The sequence below is a fragment of the Crinia signifera genome, chromosome 1 (assembly GCF_055691185.1).
Source record: "Crinia signifera chromosome 1, ASM5569118v1, whole genome shotgun sequence".
Lineage (NCBI taxonomy): Eukaryota > Metazoa > Chordata > Amphibia > Anura > Myobatrachidae > Crinia > Crinia signifera.
This window is the reverse complement of record NC_139217.1, coordinates 215,996,485-216,017,452: the sequence shown is the minus strand read 5'-3', so window position 1 is coordinate 216,017,452 and position 20,968 is coordinate 215,996,485. Positions and strand designations below refer to the sequence as shown.

Below are 20,968 nucleotides of genomic sequence, written 5' to 3'. Positions count from 1 at the left end.
GATGTAATTGCAGCTGCACATTTGTGGTGTGCATGTGCATACATGCGCAGGAGGTGCTCTGTAGTAGGCACCGCGCATTGTATAGGATAAGATCCATCCTGCACACTGTCATCTTAGGTGCTAACATTGCTTACAGATTGCATAGAATTGCGATTGATGATAAATGCAGCACTTCATCAGTTTAAAAAGATAGGCTGCTTTCCAAAAGACAAATGTGCTATTTGCATATTTTCTGGACGCATGCACTGCAAGTGTACAAGTGGTGGTGCAGCAGCAGCAGTAGTGTGCCATCCAGACAGCACTGCAGCACAACACTGCAACGTACAGTACACGTGACGTACAATAGCAGACAGCGATGGATCACCACTGCGCATGCTAGGTGATCGCGGCACATGAAAGGAAGAGCCTACACGCCGGTGGGTGCGCACGTGTCATCAGAGGAAGCGGTATAGCACGTGCGCGGCTGCAGAAGCTCGCACTAGTCCCGGGCTTGCCTTACAGGGGAGGAGCGGTGTGCCGTGCTCCAGCTTGTGCCAACCAACCCACAAAGGAGGATACAAACGAGCCTGTGCCACCCGACCCGCAAAGGAGGATACAAACTAGCTGGTAATACGCAAGTGGGGCGTCTTGTGTGTGTGTGTGTTTTGGGGGGGGGGGGGGGGGGGGGGGGCGGCGTTATAACACTATTTACATTCTCCGTCTCCTTTTTCCTGAACACAACTTATACCACCACCACTAGTTGGATGAAAGCTGGTCTGGTGTAAGGCTTGGCTGACGCAGGGAAATGTGGAATATGACAGCTGATGCTGGCTGGTCGGGGCATGGGCGGATTTTACCTGCTGCCCCGTTCAATCAATGTATATATGATAGGGCTGGGCTGGCTGCTAGTCAGCCTGTAAGCCCGCCCTCGGTCACCTGTGTGTGAGATGATTGGCCTGCCCTGCACACATGGTCTGTGCAGGGCAGAGGAGCCAATCCGCGGACGCCGCCTTCTCCCCTTCCCGTCGGAGCCGGAGCGCCAGTAGAGACGCAGACACTATCCTGGGAGCCGACACACCTGTGGTGAGTGAGCAGCGCAGCGCCGGCATTGAGGTCTGTCTGCGGAGAGGAGAGCTCTGCTGGCGTCACCTCGCCAGCGCCGCCCGCACTCTGCACGGGGGGACGGACGGGGACAGTGTGGGGCAGGTGCAATGGGGACAGTGTGGGGCAGGAGCAATGGGGACAGTGTGGGGCAGGAGTAATGGGGACAGGACATGTGTGATGGGGACACTAGAGTGTGGGGCAAGTGCAATGAGGTTAGGTCGGCCTGTGAACTTTAAATGCCAGGACCTATTTTCCATCCCATTCTCGCCCTTTCTCTGCTCTCCTCTCTCTACGCTCACTGGCACCATGAACCCCCCCCCCCCCCCTCTCCTATCTTGGTGCCCACCCTGTAATTTTCTCCTGGATCTGCCCTTGGATAGGGGAAATGCCCACCTGGAAATAAGTTTGTAGAAAAGGGGATAAAGTTACTAAAAAAACAACCCCGGACCTGCCTATTGTGGGGTGCTGGCATTAGATGCCTGTGTAACTTTTTATTATACTACTTTAATGTCACAGATCAGTGGGTTCTGCCCATGTTTGTTTGAACTCCTATATAAAATGTATAATTTTGGTGGTATTGAAGCTGAAAGTAAAATGCTAAATTAATTAGACCTTGTGCTAGAAAAGTGGCTCAGCATATAAAACCTTTGAGTACATCCCCTGGCAATACCCTTGTCTGCTCCAATTTACCTGGCATCATCATGACCCATATTGTGTCCGCTAGCATATTACAGGCACATTGCCGGCTACCACATAGATAATTATTGCATATGCCATATGCACTGACATGCAATAATTATTGCAAAGGACAGCTCTTGTGTTAAGAGCTGCCCTTTGCGTTGCGGTGGCCATGTGCAGCAGGTCCCCAGCAGCTCCCCTTCTCTCCCTTACATTATGCTGATGCTGCTGTTAGAGATGGCTAGTGAATCACTGTCTCGACTCAGTGATAGGGAAGGCCATCGACCATCGATGATTTTAAATAATCGATGGTTCATGGCCGATGTTGAATACTTTTGCCATCGATGGGGGAGAACCAGTTGGTTTCCCTCCATCGATGGAACAGCAAAACGATGGTTTGCTTTTTTTTTTCCCAAAGTGCCGGGACACGGAGCCTAGCTCCGCCCGACACCTGTGAAGCCCAGCCCTGTGTTTTGATTGACCCACAGGCCAATCAATCAAATAAACACAATGGATGACCATCGATATGTAAAAATATCAATGGTCATCCATTGCATAGTTTAGCACTATCGATGGCCAGTTGCAGAATTACCATCGATGGCAATGGCAACGATGGCCATCCCTACTCAGTGACTGAAATCATTAAGCTGAATGCATGATTCGAGTCACTCACTGTTGCAAGAGTCGAGACAGCAGCAGCATTATAGCATAGCAGGCTCAGCCCTTCCTCCCTGAGTCGTTAGGCTCAGCAGGAGGAAGGAGAGTGCAGTAACAGTGGAGTCCAAGTCAAGTCTGTGCTGTGAACTGTGCACTGTCTCTCTCTGCCTGCAATTCCCTATGAGTCATGGGCCCAGCCACTGTCTTACTTCCTGTCTGCCAGCACACTGAGGGACAGAGACTCTGCAACTCACTAAGGGGCGCATTTATCATTACAGAGCGATGACGGCGCGGTGACATCGCATTGCGGTATCGTGCAATACCGCCGGGATTTATCAAATGAAAGGGTTCAGGGACAGGGCTCTGAAAGGAGCCTGTCCCTGCGAAGCCCTGACCCGGAAGCCGGGGAGTCTGCGCATGCGCGGTTATGCGCTGACCCCCTCTGCGACCGAGCTGATTGCACTGCCGCTCGGGCAGTGCGATGTGTAGCCATAGGCTACAATGGGCTATCGCCATATCAGAATGGCGATAGCCCAGGGGTGCGAAGCTGTGCTGCCTGATGTTGATACATCGGGCAGCTTCGCATCCCCCATAGAAACCTAGGGGGGATCGCAGCAGGGATCGGAGATTCCTGCGGTCCCCCTTTAATACTTAATATTTGCGGTTAAGATTTAGCAAATATTACTTTATAAATGTGGACCTTAATGTGCCGTGAGCCCCTTGCACTCTTACTTCCTGTCTGCCAGTACACTGAGGGACAGAGACTCTGCAACTCCCTGAGTGTGTTGTGAGCCCTGCACTGTCTCTTTGTGCCTGCAATTCCAAATGAGTCGTGACTCGTGAGCTGATACACTGACTCAACACACTGCACTGAGCTGAGCCTTGCGTCTCAACTCATTTCTATGAATCACTTTGCCCATGACTAGCTTCTGTGGGGTGGGCTCTCCTCCTCCTTGTATCTGGAAGAGGATGTACAGTACAGGGAGGAGGAGGTCACTGGCCGGGCAGCACAGCACTGCGGGGGTTCTTGCGGGGTCGAGCTGTCGCGTTATGAAGCTCATAGTCAGCGAAAACCCAGCATATTAAAATGCTGTAAAACCTCCGATAACAGTTTTTGGTACTTGTTTCCTAGCACGGCCACACCGATTCTAATCTTGGGCATCGCAGGTAAAAAATCGGATTGGTCGCATCGCATGCGTGCTAAAAAATCGCATGCGATGGTCCCGACGCGATGCCCCCGATTTCCCATAGGGAACAATGTTAAATGCCTAAATTTACCCAAATCAACAGGGAACAATGTTAAATGGTCCAGAAACCCCCCAAAACACCCCTGAACAGTGAAATGGCCCCCCAAAAGTAGTTAACACGACCCCACGATCAACGTGAACCCGAAGCGTGGCGAGCGCAGCGAGGCCGCGAGGGGCGGCGGTACGCGTCCTACGACCTTTTCATACCCCCACTATCCACGTCGGCGTGGAGTTGAGAATAGAATAGTGTGGCGAGCGTAGCGAGCCACCGAGCCCGAAGCGTGGCGAGCGCAGCGAGCCCCGCGAGGGGACGCGGATACCTTCACAGTTATACGCGTCCCCTTGCGGGCTTCACAGGTGTCCGTGGCGACGCGGACACCTGTGAAACCCGCAAAGGGACGCGTTTACCTGTGAAGGTATCCGCGTCCGCTCGCCACGCTTCGGGCTCGGTGGCTCGCTGCGCTCGCCACACTATTCTATTCTCAACTCCACGCCGACGTGGATAGTGGGGGTATGAAAAGGTCGTAGGACGCGTACCGCCGCCCCTCGCGGGCTCGCTGCGCTCGCCAGGCTTCGGGTTCACGTTCATCGTGGGGTGGCGTTAACTAATTTTGGGGGGCCATTTCACTGTTCAGGGGTGTTTTTGGGGGGTTTCTGGACCATTTAACATTGTTCCCTGTTGATTTGGGTAAATTGAGGCATTTAACTTTGTTTCCTATGGGAAATCGGGGCCATCGCGTCGGGACCATTTAATGCTTATTTAGCCGCATGCGACGCGACCGACCCGATTTTTTAACTTTTCAATGCATTTCAATGGGAAATCGGGTCCATCGCGTCGGGGGCCATCGCATACCACTATTAAGGGCACAAGATCAATGCGATTGTGGCCGTGCTAGGAAACAAGTACCCAGTTTTTTTTCTGCATTTTTGCGTTAGAGCATCCCGCCCAATATGTGTGGAGGATGGCAATGCAGCTATATCAGTCGGCACAATTGAACCCCCCCCCCCCTTGTAGTTCTTAATGGTGTAGTGATGTTTCTCAATCTCAGTTGTACTTCCTATCCATAGTAATGGTAAACTCTTGTTCAAGAGAGCATTGACAACAGACTTTGGAGCAGGTGTATTAAGCCTGGTGAAGATATAAAGTGGAAGGTGGTAACCCACAAGCCAATCAACTCCTAACTGACTTTATTTCAACTTGATCTCTTAACCAGACTTATTTTAACCCCTTCACGACATTTGACGTATATATACGTCATGGTCGGGAAGTACTTCCCGACCGTTGACGTATATATACGTCATGACTTCTAACTGTCACTGCGTCTAGAGACGCAGTGACAGTTAGGTGATGTCTGCTGTCCCTGACAGCAGACATCCCCCCTCGTCGCCCAGGGGGGGCAGGGGTGCCCCCCCCGGTCGGCGATCGCTGTGATTGGCTGTTCAAATCTGAACAGTCAATCACAGCGTTTCCTGTGTTACCGGCGGCTAAGCCGCTCGGTAACACAGAAAACGGTGGTGATCGGTGCAGCACCGATCACCACCGAGCGGCAGCACCCCCCTCCCACCCGCCGGGCACTCACCCGGCAGCAGCAGCAGCTCCAGCGGCTCAACCGCTACGTCCGGAGCGCACGCTGCGCTCCCCTCCTCCCCCCTCCCCCCCGCAGCAGCAGCAGCAGCAGCAGCATCATGCTGCTGCTGGAAAAGTTAAAAATAAATTAAAATTAAAAAATGTGCAAATGTGTGTATATATATATATATATATATACACACACATATATATATATATATATATATATGTGTGTGTATATATATGTATATATATGTATATATATATATATATATATACACACATATATATATATATATATATATATATATATATGTGTGTGTGTGTGTGTGTGTGTGTGTGTGTGTGTGTGCGTATACCGCACCGATCACCAACGATCGCCAGCCCCCCCCCCCTCCCACCCGGCAGCCCCCCTCCCTCCCACCCACCCGGCTGCCGCAGCGCCAGCACCCCTCCCACCCCCCCGCCAGCCGCAGCGCCAGCCCCCCTCCCAAAGCTGGTGACCAAAATGGGGTCACTTGTGGGGGGGTTCCACTGTATTGGTGCTTCGGGGGTCTTGCTAATGCGACATAGCACCCGCCATTCATTCCACCACCAAAAATCACTCCTTCCCTTCTGAGTCCTGCCATGCACCCAACTGGTATTTTTTGGTCACATGTGAGGCATTGCCGTACCCGGGAGAAATTGGGGCACAGATTTTGGGGTGCTTTGTCTCCTTCATTCCTTGTGAAAATTAAAAATTTTGAGCCAGAACTGCATTTTTGTGTAAAAAATTACATTTTTTTACACAAAAATGCAGATCTGGCTCAAAATTTTTCATTTTCACAAGGAATGAAGGAGACAAAGCACCCCAAAATCTGTGCCCCAATTTCTCCCGGGTACGGCAATGCCTCACATGTGACCAAAAAATACCAGTTGGGTGCATGGCAGGACTCAGAAGGGAAGGAGTGATTTTTGGATTTTGCAGCACAGATTCTGGTTGAATGACCCCCGAAACACCCATACAGTGGAACCCCCCCACAAGTGACCCCATTTTGCAAACTACACCCCTCAGGGAATTCATCTAGGGGTATAGAGTACATTTCAAACCCCCCGGGGTTTCACCAATTTTGATACAACTGAGCTGTGAAAATGAAAAATTATTTTTTTTCATTTTCACTGCCCAGTTGTACCACAATTGGTGAAACCCCTGGGGGTTTGAAATGTACACTATACCCCTAGATGAATTCCCTGAAGGGTGTAGTTTGCAAAATGGGGTCACTTGTGGGGGGGTACCTAACTTTTAGCATCTTATGGTGCCTAGAAACCTACATGGTGCCTAAAAAATAATCTCATAAAAAGGAGGCTCCAAAATCAAGTAGGTGCTCCTTCTATTATGAAGCCTGTGGTTTGGTCACCGTGCACACTAGGGCCACATATAGGATATTTATGAAAACCAAAGAATTGGGGGAATCAATTTTTAGTCACATTTCTCTAGTAAAATCTACTGTGTTCCTTAGAAAAATGTATTAAAATTGCAAATCTGCAAAAAAAATGAAATTTGGAAATTTCACCTACACTTTCTTTTAATTCCTGTGAAACACCTAAAGGGTTAACAAACTTCCAAAATGCTGTTTTGAATACTGTGAGGGGTGCAGTTTTTGAAATGGCATCATTTATGGGGGTGTCTCACATACAAGTCACTCAAAGTCACATCATAACTGACCTGGTCCCTAAAAAAATCAGAGTTTGAAATTTTCTTGAAAATTTGAGAATTTGCTATTCATATTTGAAGCCTCCTAGTGTCCAAAAAAATGAAAATGAGGTTGAAATAATGATGGCAACATAAAGTAGACATATGGTCTATGTTAGTTATTCACTATTTTGAGTGGTAAGATTATTTGTCTCACAAGCAGAAAATTTAACATTTTGCAAATCGCAAAATTTTCCATTTTTTTACGACATTTTGGTATTTTTCACAAAAAAACACAGACTGTATCGACGAAAATTTACCACTAACTTGAAGTACAATGTGTCACGAGAAAACAATCTCAAAATCACTGGGATAAGTAAAAGCAAAAAAAAGTTATCCCCACTTAAGTGATACATGCCAGATTTGAAAAAAAGGGCTCTGTCAGGAAGGCAAAAACTGGCTCTGTCATGAAGGGGTTAAATAAATCATATATATATATATATATATATATATATATATATATATATATATATATATATATATATATATATATATATATAAAAACGCAGATTTTCTTCCAGTACCCAGCCGGGTGTACTGTCAGAAAGAAGAGGCGGCACTCGTCGGACTTTAGATTCAGTGTTTTATATTTGTATAGATAAAAAATACATTACACCAGGTTAAGACGACGTTTCAAGACCCATAGTGGTCTTTTCATCAAAGTGTACCCCACCCTCAGCTCAGGGCATCAATCATGAAACCCCTGGCAACAAGCATGTAGATAAGCAGCACAGCATAATATGTAATATGCATTACAGTGTGTGGCATAATGTGTAATGGGCATCATGGTGTGAGGCGTAATGTGTGATGGGCATCACAGTGTGATGCGCAACGTGTAATGGACATCACGGCATGAGGCACAACTAGTAATTGGCATTTCGGTGTGTGGCCTTATGGGCATTACAGTGTTTGGTATAATGTGTATTGGGCATAACGGCATGTGGTATACTATGTAATGGGTGTGTGATGTGTAATGGACATTACGGCGTGAATTTTTGGCGCGCAGCTTCGGCACGCACTGTCCCGAACGTCCCTGTTTTGTAGAAATTTGTCAGGCCCTGCCATGTGTAATGGACATAATGGTGTGTGGCATTATGTGTAGTGGCCATTATATTGAGTGGTATCATGTGGAATGGGCATTACGATACTTGTGTACTAGCACGGCGCCCACGATATTTGGTCGCACAACATATAATCGCATCGCATGGCATACACCCGATGCACTGCGATAAAAAATTGTATAAGCCCCCTATACGATGTTTAATTGTATAAGCAACCTAATGGGGGCTTACAATGTTAAATTCACCCCCACGCCACCCCCACTATGAACGTGAACCCGAAGTGTGGCGAGCGGCGGCGGTACGTGTCCTACAACCTTTTCATACCCCCACTATCCACGTCGGCGTGGAGTTGATTTTATATAGTGTGGCGAGTGCAGCGAGGGGACGAGTATTACTTTGCATGTATTCCGCATCCCCTCGCTGCGCTCGCCACGCTTCAGGCTCGCTGCGCTCGCCACACTATATAAAATCAACTCCGACGTGGCTAGTGGGGGTATGAAAAGGTTGTAGGACGCGTACCACCGCCCCTCGTGGGCTCGCTGCGCTCGCCACACTTCGGGTTCACCTTCATAGTGGGGGTGCATTTAACATTGTAAGCCCCCATTAGGGTGCTTATACAATTTTAAATCGCATACCATTGTATATATACAATGCCATACAATTCGATGGTATACAATTTAAAATTGTATAACATCGCATCGCATACCATATGGTCTGCGATGCGATGGGCACCGTGCTAGTACACAAGTACCGGCATTACTGTGTGATGGGTATTATGGTGTGTGTCATTATGTTTTTTTTTTGTTTTAATCTGGCCGCAAACAATCGAGTCAATAATAAGCTTTTGTGAAGAGGCTTTTTTTTTTTATCCTAACTGGGATGCTAGATTAAAGTTAGTATTAAAATGTGCCTTCCTGACGGAAAAATGTGCCCTCACAATTGAAAAATGTGCCCTTCCCGTGGTCCGCACCCTGCCCTAAAAAATTTCTATAGTGAACACTAAAATATATATATATATATATCTATATATCTCTCACGGCACTCCAGTAAAATGGTGAAAAACTTCAATTTATTTGTGCAACAGTTTCGGAGCTTCACAATCCTTCGTCAGGCTAACAGCAAAAACAGTTAGAAAATGTGACAAGGTGCCTACCTGCGATGCGATTTTTGCCCCCTATGCGATTAAACATTGGATAAGCACCCTAAAGGTTGCTTTTAAGCACCCAAATGGGTGCTTACAATGTTAAATGCACCCCCACGCCACCCCCCCACTATAAACGTGAACCCGAAGCGTGGCGAGCGCAGCGGTACTGTTAGAGGTGTTCCCCCATCCTGAACCTTCTGTGAGGGGATTCTAACAACTGCCTGTCCTTAGTCTCTGGGATTTGATCAATAACCTGTGTTCCTTTACTGCTAGCAGGAGAATAATCAAATAGACACACACACACTGGAGTGTCAAAGAGATGTTCTGAAGTTTATTAGTCTATGCTTACATTTATTCGTTGTCTTATCTATTACAGAATGGGTTTCACACATATAATTGCATTCCATAACATAAATCTCTACTTGCCTATACACAATTCACTAATTGACACCAGCTTGCTCATATCACTACTGAGATTTGGTTCCCCCACATCTCCTGGGCGTAAAGCCAGAAACACAGATAAACGTTGTGCCCCTTATAAAAGATTTACGAGTCTCCTTCAAGGAAACGAAACTTAAGCTACACAATTAATTATAATAAGAAAACACCTTCCATTACATATATGATGCATACAAAATGGCGTATATGGAGCTACATAGAATAACCAGCAATCTGCCTCTCTCAGTACGCGTCCTCCGACCTTTTCATACCCCCACTATCCACATCGGCGTGGAGTTGAGAATAGAAAGTGTGGCGAGCCCGAAGAGCGGCGAGTGGACGCGGATACCTTCACAGGTGTCCGCGTCCCTTTGCGGGCTTCAGAGGTATCCGTGTCCCCTCGCGGGGCTCGCCACGCTTCGGGCTCGGTGGCTCGCCACACTTTCTATTCTCAACTCCACGCCGACGTGGATAGTGGGGGTATGAAAAGGTCGGAGGACGCGTACCGCCGCCCCTCGCGGGCTCGCTGTTCTCGCCACGCTTCGGATTCACGTTTATAGTGTGTGGGGGGGGGGTGGCGTGGGGGTGCATTTAACATTGTATAAGCATCCATTAGGGTGCTTATACAATGTTTCATCGCATCGCATTGTATGGCATTGTATGCCATATACAATGTCATACAATTTTAAAATTGTATGACATTGTACAATAACGCGCAATATCGCATCGCATACCATCGCATGCCTTATGGTATGCGATGCGATGGGTGCCGCCAAAATACACAAGTACCATTCCTTCTTATAAATATGGTTGCGGGACATAAAGGCATTAGGACAGTGATGGCTATTCTTGACACTCCAGCTGTTGTTGAACTACACATCCCAGCATGCCCTGCATCAGTTTTAGCATGATAAAATAGTGAAACTGTATCAAGGCATGCTGGGATGTGTAGTTCAACAACAGCTTGTTAGCAAAGTTAGCCATCACTGCATTAGGAGAATCAGAAATGCCAGCATCCAGCCATGCTGTCCTCTTTAGTGCAGCAGGGAAAATAATGGAAAAAAAAATGATTAAATATTATTTTAAAAAGATAAAAGAATGACAGCTGTGACCCCCAGAGCCCAATAGTATGCAGAGGATGGCTGGAACTGAAGGCCTGATTCTGGTTCACTGGCAAAAGCAAATTCTAATGGACAAAACCATGTGCACTGCAGGGGGGCAGATGTAACATGTGCAGAGAGAGTTAAGGCCCATACACACTGGGCAACTTTGAGCTGAAAGCTGCTTAAAACAGCAAGTTTGAGCGGCTTTCAGCTCAAAGCCGACCAGTGTGTATGCCCCGGCGGTGAGTGCTGCTGCTCGCTCCTGCATCATCGCCGGGAAAGCCGCTCATCTGCAAGTATTACCAGCAGATGAGCGGCTTTGAGAACAGCTTTGCATAGCACTGCGCTATGCAAAGCCGTCCATACTCTCCTGTGTCTGGCCTGCATGGGGACTCCGGCTCTCTGACTGATGATATGATTTGCACCCCAGTAATTGAATGTACCACTAAATGCTAACTTTGTGAAGACATCAGTTGGACAGCTGTCTAATTATGTTCTTAATTTCTGATCGCTATTGCAGCCACATCATGTTATATGATTCAATGCTTTGATACCGTTCAATTTGATTTATTCCATGGTATATCTCATAATCATCTAATTGATTTTATATAGTGTGGCGAGTGCAGCGAGGGGACGAGTATTACTTTGCATGTATTCCGCATCCCCTCGCTGCGCTTGCGCTCGCCACGCTTCAGGCTCGCTGCGCTCGCCACACTATATAAAATCAACTCCGACGTGGCTAGTGGGGGTATGAAAAGGTTGTAGGACGCGTACCACCGCCCCTCGTGGGCTCGCTGCGCTCGCCACACTTCGGGTTCACCTTCATAGTGGGGGTGCATTTAACATTGTAAGCCCCCATTAGGGTGCTTATACAATTTTAAATCGCATACCATTGTATATATACAATGCCATACAATTCGATGGTATACAATTTAAAATTGTATAACATCGCATCGCATACCATATGGTCTGCGATGCGATGGGCACCGTGCTAGTACACAAGTACCGGCATTACTGTGTGATGGGTATTATGGTGTGTGTCATTATGTTTTTTTTTTGTTTTAATCTGGCCGCAAACAATCGAGTCAATAATAAGCTTTTGTGAAGAGGCTTTTTTTTTTTATCCTAACTGGGATGCTAGATTAAAGTTAGTATTAAAATGTGCCTTCCTGACGGAAAAATGTGCCCTCACAATTGAAAAATGTGCCCTTCCCGTGGTCCGCACCCTGCCCTAAAAAATTTCTATAGTGAACACTAAAATATATATATATTTCTCTATCATTCTTATGGGATACAGGGAGTCGTTCATAACGATGGGGAAAAGAGCTTATCCGAAGGAGACAGGCACATATAAAAATTTATACAGGGTGTACTGGCTCCTCCCCTCTGCTCCCCTCCCTCTAGCTTCAGTTTGAGAACTGTGCCTCAGGAGAAGCACGCATCAGGAAGAGCTCCAGAGAGTTTTTCTTCTGTTTTATTTTCTTTATTATTTAGGGGCTGCTGTTTGGACTTAACAGCAGTCCTGCGTCGTGGGAGACTAGGGGAAGGGTTCAGCTGCTGGCCACTTCAAGGTACCGAGCTGTCCCTGCCACAGGACCACCGTCCTGAGTGGGTGATGTTACCGCGGGCATTGCGCTGCAGCGCGCACACCCCTGGCACGCCGCACACCCCTAGTCCAGTCTGAAGACGTCTGTGGTGAGTATTACCCCGGGGTCCCCCGCCGTGGGGTCCCCGGGTTATTGTGCGGCAAAATGGCGGCGGTATGGCGGTGCCCTGCACAGGGACCGCGTAACCCCCTGCCTACACTGAGACAGGGTACAGTTCCTGTTTTGTCCAGGGCAGTTACCAAAGAGGATTTGGACATTCCCCAATGTCAGTCTCAGTATAAAACGCAGGTAAGCTCCGGCGCCATTACGCTGGGCGGAGCTTACCCACAGTGAGACCAGCTCTGTGAGGGCGCCAAAACCTGCTTCCTGCTTCTTCCCTGGCTGCTGGAAACGCCATTATACTGCTCCAGACACTCCTCAGCGGTGTGGATCAGAGGGAATCTGCTTGCAGAGACAGCTTCAGGTTTTCAGCGCTTGTGTACTTGTGCACTTGCCTGCTTACACTGTAAAGTACTGTTATTGATACTGTACTGTATTACCAGCTCTTCTAATCGGAGAGCTAAGGTTATCAGGTGTATTGGTCTCCTCCATTATCCTCTGTACACCACCCCACTGGCTTGTTAAGCTGTACAGATCAGATAAGGCTACACATAGTATTTATCTGGTTAATTTCACACTGCATATCCACTGTGTGTGCGCGCTGTGTGAGGGGAGACTGTTTGTTTGTCACAATGGTGAGGAAACTTACATGTATGGTGTGCAGTGATAAGTTTGTGCCAGCATCTTCATCACAGGTGACTTGTGAGTCATGCATGTCCCCTCAAAGTACTGGGGTCCCCCCACAACTAACTGGGCAGCAAAGTAGCACACAGGACAGCTCACAGGAGCCAGCCTGGGCTACAGGTATAAAAACCATGCTTGAGACTGTAACTACACAGTTAACTGCTACTGCAGCACAGACCCAGAGAGTACAAAGGGAGCTGGCTGTCCTCACTGCCAGAGTGGATGTAATTACTCCCACCCCTGGGGATACTCGTAAGAGAAAGACCCCCTCTCAAACCCCTGATTCCGGGGCTGATGATGGGGATGATGGTGATGATATGGATGATGCAGACGCAGGTGATGACGAGCCTGATGCTTCACAGTCACTACTGCGGGGCACAGAGCCATTGATTATGGCAATCAGGGAGGTGTTGGACCTTCCCTTAGCTGAATCCACCACCAGAGGCAGCAGGTGATACCTTCTTTGCTACTCAGAAAAGGCAACAGGTAGTTTTCCCTGAGCAGGCTGACCTGGAAAGTACATTCAAGTCAGCGTGGAATAACCCAGAAATGAGGTTTAAAGTGGCTAAAAAGTTTAAGTCCACGTTTCCCTTCGATCCTGAGGGACGTAAGGTGTGGGAGGAGCCACCAGAGGTTGATGCTTCTGTGTCTCGCTTAGCCAAAAAGATGGTACTCCCAGTACCAGGGTCGTCTTCACTTAAAGACACCACGGACAGAAAGGTTGAAAACACTTTGAAGTCCATTTTTACTGCTAGTGGCGCGTGTCAGCGTCCTGTATTAGCTAGTTGCTATATGGCCAAGTCCATATACACGTGGGCCTCCCAGATACAGGAAGGTCTTCTGGGCAACATGACAGTTGCGCAGGTGTCTGAAAAATTACACCATATTCAGGACACTGCTAAAGTTCTGTGTGAAGCGCAGAAGGAGTTAGGTGCCATTAACGGCCGTAACTCAGCCATGGCAGTGTCTGGGCGCAGATCCCTCTGGCTCCGGCAGTGGGCTGCTGACGCTGACTCCAAAAGGAGTGTAGAAAACCTCCCCTTCACAGGTGGCAGGTTATTTGGGAGTGATTTAGACGAATTAATCTCTAAAGCCACGGCGGGAAAGTCCACTTTCCTGCCATCCACTCCACAGGCGCCAAAGCGTCCTTTTCAGGCTCACTCCCAGCAGCAGTCCTTTCGGGCTAGTAAATTCCGCCCTAAAGCAAGAGGTGGTTCAAACGCTGCAAGAGGCTCCCGTGGTAAATTCAGGAAGCCTTCCCCTTCGGCCACCGCAGAGCGGCCATCTGGGGCAGCTGCAGGAAAACCCGCAGCATGACGGTGGGGCTCCACCATTAGCTCCGGCAGAGGTGGGAGCCAGACTGGCGTTCTTCGGCCAGGTTTGGGAAGCCTCGTGCCTCAATTCTTGGGTACAGGCTCTTATTACGCACGGCTACAAGCTGGAGTTTGCAGTTCAGCCACCTCAGAGGTTCTTCAAATCAGGCCTCCCAGCGTCCCCAGAGGACCAAGTGGTGTTGCAGCAAGCAATCCAAAAGCTGGTGCAGGCCAAGGTTATAACCCGGGTCCCTCCCCTAGAGAGGGGGCAGGGTTATTACTCGAACCTATTTGTAGTTCCGAAACCGGACGGGTCAGTGCGCCCAATTCTGAACTTAAAATCCCTGAATCCCTTCTTGAAAGTAACCAAATTCAAGATGGAGTCCTTGCGGGCCGTGATAGCGGCACTGGAGGAGGGGGAGTTCTTGGCGTCCCTAGATGTGAAGGACGCCTACCTTCACATCCCAATATGGCCCCCTCATCAGAAATACCTGAGGTTTGCGCTGTTAAACGAGCACTATCAGTTTCGCGCACTGCCATTCGGCTTGTCCTCAGCCCCGCGCATATTCACCAAGGTGATGGCGGAGATGATGGTGGTTTTAAGAAAAAAGGGTATCTGCGTGATACCATACTTGGACGACCTGTTGGTAAAGGCGCGGTCGCCACAGGAACTACAGACAGCTCTACAAGTTACCATACAGACCCTGTCGGGCCATGGTTGGCTCCTGAATCTGGCAAAGTCTTCTCTGATCCCTTCACAGAGACTCCAGTTCCTGGGCATGGTGATGGACACAGCTCTCATGAGAGTGTCCCTGCCACAGGACAAGGTGTTGGACATCCAGCGGCTGGTCACAGACTTGCTAAGGACCCCCCAGGTGACAGTACACCAGTGCATTGTCCTATTGGGAAAGATGGTCGCCTCTTTCGAGGCTCTCCAATTCGGGAGGTTTCACAGCAGGATTTTCCAGCTCGATCTCCTAGCGAAGTGGTCCGGTTCACACCATCAGATGCACCGGCGCATTGCGTTGTCATCTCGGACCAGACTGTCACTACAGTGGTGGCTCCACACGCCCAACCTGCTGGCAGGGCGTCGGATTGGCATCCAGGATTGGGTCTTAGTCACCACGGATGCAAGCCTCACGGGATGGGGGGCAGTGACCATGGGTCAGTCCTTTCAGGGCAAGTGGACCCTATGGGAAACACGCCTCCATATCAACAGCCTGGAGTTACGTGCTGTGTATTACGCACTTCTGAAGGCGGGCCCTCTCCTCTGCGGTCAGGCGGTCCGTATACAATCAGACAACGCCACCACGGTGGCATTCCTGAACAGACAGGGCGGGACCAAGAGCAGGCCCTGTATGAGGGAAGCATCGAAGATCCTGTCCTGGGCAGAGAGTCATTGCCAAGCGCTCTCGGCCATATTCATACCCGGGGTGGACAACTGGGAAGCAGACTTCCTCAGTCGCCACGAGCTCCACCCCGGGGAATGGAGTCTACACCACCAGGTATTCAATTCTCTGGTGGCTCGGTGGGGGACCCCACTGGTAGACTTGATGGCATCAAGAAACAACTGGAAAGTATCCAGGTACTTCTCGAGGGCAAGAGACCCTCAGGCAGAAGGAGTGGACGCCCTCTCCATACCGTGGACGTTCAACAGCCTGGTCTATGTCTTCCCACCGATTCCCCTAGTGGCTCGGGTGCTAAGGAAGATAAGAAGAGAAGGAACCGAGGTTATTCTGGTGGCCCCAGACTGGCCACGAAGAACGTGGTACCCGGAACTTCTAAGTCTGCAAAGGGACTCGTGGCGCCTACCCCTGCAAAGAGATCTACTCATGCAAGGACCGTGCGTCTTCCAGGCCTTGGAACAGCTGCGTTTGACGGCCTGGAAGTTGAACGGCAGATCCTGACTCAGAAGGGGTTTCACACTTCGGTCATCAGAACTATGACAAGTGCAAGGAAACCGGTAACAGCTGCACATTATCACCATGTCTGGAAAAGATATGTGGGTTGGTGCGAACAGGGAAAGTTTTCTCCATCTGAGTTCAGACTTGAAAGATTTCTTAGCTTTCTTCAAGCTGGTCTGGATCTCGGCCTACGCCTAGGCTCTTTGAAGGTGCAGGTATCTGCGTTATCAGTTTTCTTCCAGAGGAAACTGGCTAATATTCCTGAAGTGCAGACATTTCTGCAAGGAGTATTGCACATACAACCTCCTTTTGTGGCCCCTACTCCACCGTGGGACTTGGATGTTGTGCTGAAGTTCCTTAAATCCTCCTGGTTTGAGCCCTGGGAGGAAATTGACCTGAAATATTTAACCTGAAAGACAGTGGTCTTACTGGCCCTAGCTTCGGCTAGGAGGGTCTCGGAGCTAGGGGCGTTGACTTGCAAGAGTCCTTATTTGATATTCTTTGAGGACAGGGCAGAATTACGTACTAACCCGCGTTTTCTGCCCAAAGTGGTGTCTGCGTTCCATGTGAACCAGCCAATTGTGGTTCCTGCTGGTGGGCCTCATTCTGAGGTGCCGACGTCCTTGGACGTAGTAAGGATTCTCCGTGTCTACATCAGGAGAACAGCAAGGATTCGAAAAACTGATGGACTTTTCGTCCTTTATGATGCCCAAAAGATTGGACGTCCTGCTTCCAAGCAGTCTATTGCACGATGGATATGTGCAACCATTAAACAGGCTTATGCGGTAGCAAAGCTGCCTATGCCTGTTGGGGTGAAAGCTCACTCTACTCGTTCCGTGGGGACATCCTGGGCGGCTGACCGAGGAGTTTCGGCCTTACAATTGTGTAGAGCAGCCACATGGTCTGGCCAACACACTTTTGTCAAATTTTATAAGTTTGATGCTCTGGCCACTGAGGATACTCAGTTTGGGCAAGCGGTGCTGCGGCAATAGGTTCCGCACAATCCCGCCCGTTCTGATATCTTTGGTATATCCCCATCGTTATGAACGACTCCCTGTATCCCATAAGAATGATAGAGAAAATAGGATTTTAATACCTACCGGTAAATCCTTTTCTCGAAGTTCTTATGGGATACAGGGCACCCGCCTCTGTGCGGAGGTTTGCCTTGCTCACTTTGTGAGATATGGACCAATTCTGGGTCCTTCTGCTACCCTTCTTGTTCCTGGCGGACATAGGGTGTAGGTTACCTAGGTAACTTAATCTTACATAGTGTACCTTAAAGGTCCACGAGTGTACATGGTCACTTAGGTGATTATTCTATGCATTGTTCCAGTTGGAACACAGTTCAAAATAGTTGTCATGTTGACATGTTCTTAGGCCCTTAGACTTCCCAGGTTATGGGGTTGCTAATGTGGTCTGTTATGTTGAATGTTGGGTGTGCTGGATGAATCTCACCACGGTAAATATACACATATTCCTCTCATATTGTTCTTCTCCTTCGGCACAGTTCACTTAACTGAAGCTAGAGGGAGGGGAGCAGAGGGGAGGAGCCAGTACACCCTGTATAAATTTTTATATGTGCCTGTCTCCTTCGGATAAGCTCTTTTCCCCATCGTTATGAACGACTCCCTGTATCCCATAAGAACTTCGAGAAAAGGATTTACCGGTAGGTATTAAAATCCTATTATATCTATATATCTCTCACGGCACTCCAGTAAAATGGTGAAAAACTTCAATTTATTTGTGCAACAGTTTCGGAGCTTCACAATCCTTCGTCAGGCTAACAGCAAAAACAGTTAGAAAATGTGACAAGGTGCCTACCTTATAGTGCAGTGTATGAAGGGCCACCCATTAGACTAGGATCCTGTTCGGCGCTGGGACGGAAGAGGCCGGAAACCGAGCTCAGCACGGAGACACACTTCCGGTACCCAGACTGCTCCCTGCTCCATGTACTGACACCGCGTCCCGTTGCCATGCAAACGGGGGCGTGTTTGACAACATTGCCTGGGTTACCATTGACCAGAACCATACGGCCGTACGTATGTTTTATTCACTTATGCTGCTTTCAGACCGCATAACTGGCTTTGACCCTGTATTTGGAAACGTTTCCAAAAACGGGTCTGCCAGATAAAACCCCTTTCACACCGCAGCACTTAAACGGTATATTACCGTTTAAGTGCCGATTTTTTGACACTGGCAGACCCGTTTTTGGAAACTTTCCAAATACAGGGTCAAAGCCAGTGCAGCCTTCAGCCCTCCCCTCCGTGCAGCTCCCCCCCCCCTTGCGCGTGTCGACCGAGAGCATGTCGACGCCCCCCGCGCATGTCGACGCCCCCACCCCCCCGCGTGTCGGCGCCCCCCCCCCGTGTCGACTTACCCCATGCCGGTACCTCCGTTGTGGATCCCGGCACTGCAGCTCAGTATGCTCGGAAAGCACTTATGAAAAAAGTGTCTTCCAGAAAATGGCTGCCCCATAGGAAACCCTGTTTAAAAAAACTGTCTTTCGTATGGGGGCAGCCATTTTCTGAAAGACACTTTTTTCATAAATGCTTTCCGAGCATACTGAGCTGCAGTGCCGGGAACCACAACGGAGATACCGGCACGGGGTAAGTCGACACGGGGGGGCGCCGACGCGGGGGGGGGGGGGGGGCGTCGACACGCGCGGGGGGGGCGTCGACACGCGCGCGGGGGGTGTCGACACGCGCGGGGGGGGCTCCAGTGCTGTGAATACTTAATGAGCGCTCATTAAGTATTCACTGTGCTGAATTTAGGACCCAGCTCATTGGCTGGGTCCTAAATACCGTTTCAGAACCGATTTTGAGCCTAAAATACCGGTTCTGAAACGGGTAGGACCCTGCATTTTAACCGGTTAGAAAAAACGTTTTTTTCTAACCGGTTAAGTGGTCCTGCACCTTTCAGACTGCACACATTACCGTTTTAAAACGGTAAAAAAACGGCAATATACCGTTTTTAAAGTGCGGTCTGAAAGGGGCATTAGTAACCACATCACCCCTTTCATTTCTATTTTCTTCCAGCCCCCGGCCGTATGGTCCTGGTCAATGCAACCCAGGCAACGTTGTCAAACATGCCCCCATTTGCATGGCAACGGGACGCGGTGTCAGTACCTGGCCCAACACCAGGGTAAATGGATTGGATGGGCAAAAATCACTCAGTGTGTACACACTGAGTGATTTTCAGCCCAGCAATTTTCCCCATCATCGCTCTGCATACATGCTGGGCAAAAACGCAGCTTTTGAGATGACAGCAGCTGAAATGGTAAAAGTGAGTTGCTTTGATCCTAAAATCTCCCAGTGTGTAGTATTGACCTTCTAAAAATCCACACTAGGGGCCAAATGTAATAGGGTGAGAGTTTCAGAAAGTGAGAGATTTTGGGAGAGTTTTCCCAAGTTTTTTAAAGCAGCAATTGGCAAAATCAACCTGGTTTTGCAGTGTAATTGATTGCTGCTTTAAAAAACATGGGAAAACTCTCCCAAAATCTCTCACTTTCTGAAACCCTCACCCTATTACATTTGGCCCCTGGTTCCTGTTGTTGTTTTTTTTTTTTAATTCAATAGTTTTTATTGACATTTTGCATTTGTTTGTGTACGAAGAAAAACAAAAAGAAAACAAGCAATGGTACAATAAATAATTAAAACACGGTAGTCAACATTCCTGCCAAAACAATTTATGCTGCATTGAATTACTGGTATGGACAAAATGAATAGGAATATGCTTGTCTGGTATACGCGATTCCTGTTGGTTTTATAGACTTATCTTGTGACAAAGAAAAAAAGGTGTTTAAGCAGCGCTATCAGTGAGAAACAGCCAATGATAAATGAATGAACAGTTTATTACACAATAAAACATAAAAAAATCATATAAAATTGTAATACATGATATGTAGGGGCAAATGGTCCAAGGTGTTGGGGGGACCAAAGTGATATGACCTGCACTGATCCACTAAAGATTGTCCCGATGGAATGCAGTCCTGATTGGTGTTATTTTCGGGTGTCGCTGGAGGGATCGGTCCTGAGAGATGTTGCTGTTACAGGACCAATCTTAAACCTCAACCAGTTTGCGATGAATGTCCCAATAACGGTCTGTAGCATCCAAATGACGGGGTGTGGGTGGAACCTCCAATTGTTTCAGATGGTGATCAGATAAATGAGCTGAAGGTGGTCCAAATCTGCAGCCAAGGTCCAAACAGGGGGGCACCAACGCGTTTCGCCGGATCTAAATGCCAGCTTTATCAAGGTCTTTGATAAAGCTGCCATTTAGATCCGGCAAAACGCGTTGGTTTCCATCGGGACAATCTTTAGTGGATCAGTGCAGGTCATATCACTTTGATCCCCCCAACACCTTGGTCCTTTCACATTTGCCCCTACATATCATGTATTACAATTTTATATGATTTTTTAAAATGTTTTATTGTGTAATAAACTGTTAATTCTTTTATCATTGGCTGTTTCTCACTGATAGCGCTGCTTAAACACCTTTTTTTCTTGCATACCCCAAGGGACTGACCATTCCCTTACTCAAGCAGCTGCTAAAGGTAACAACTCTGGTATTAGCGCTCATTTTTCTTCAACCTAGTTTGAATTTTTTTCTCTGTTATCTTGTGACAAACCCTGTCATCATCCCGTGGTGCATA

General features: G+C 48.4%; 1 protein-coding gene across 1 annotated transcript in view; it reads left to right on the top strand.

The window, feature by feature from the left end:
• The first annotated feature begins 910 nt into the window (after positions 1 to 910).
• Positions 911 to 20,968, top strand: part of LOC146064682 (uncharacterized) — a 337,031-nt gene continuing 316,973 nt past the window's right edge. Inside the window, exon 1 of the mRNA XM_083178470.1 lies at positions 911 to 1,062. The gene's annotated coding sequence lies outside the window, so the exon portion shown is untranslated. The remainder of the gene's footprint in view (positions 1,063 to 20,968) is intronic.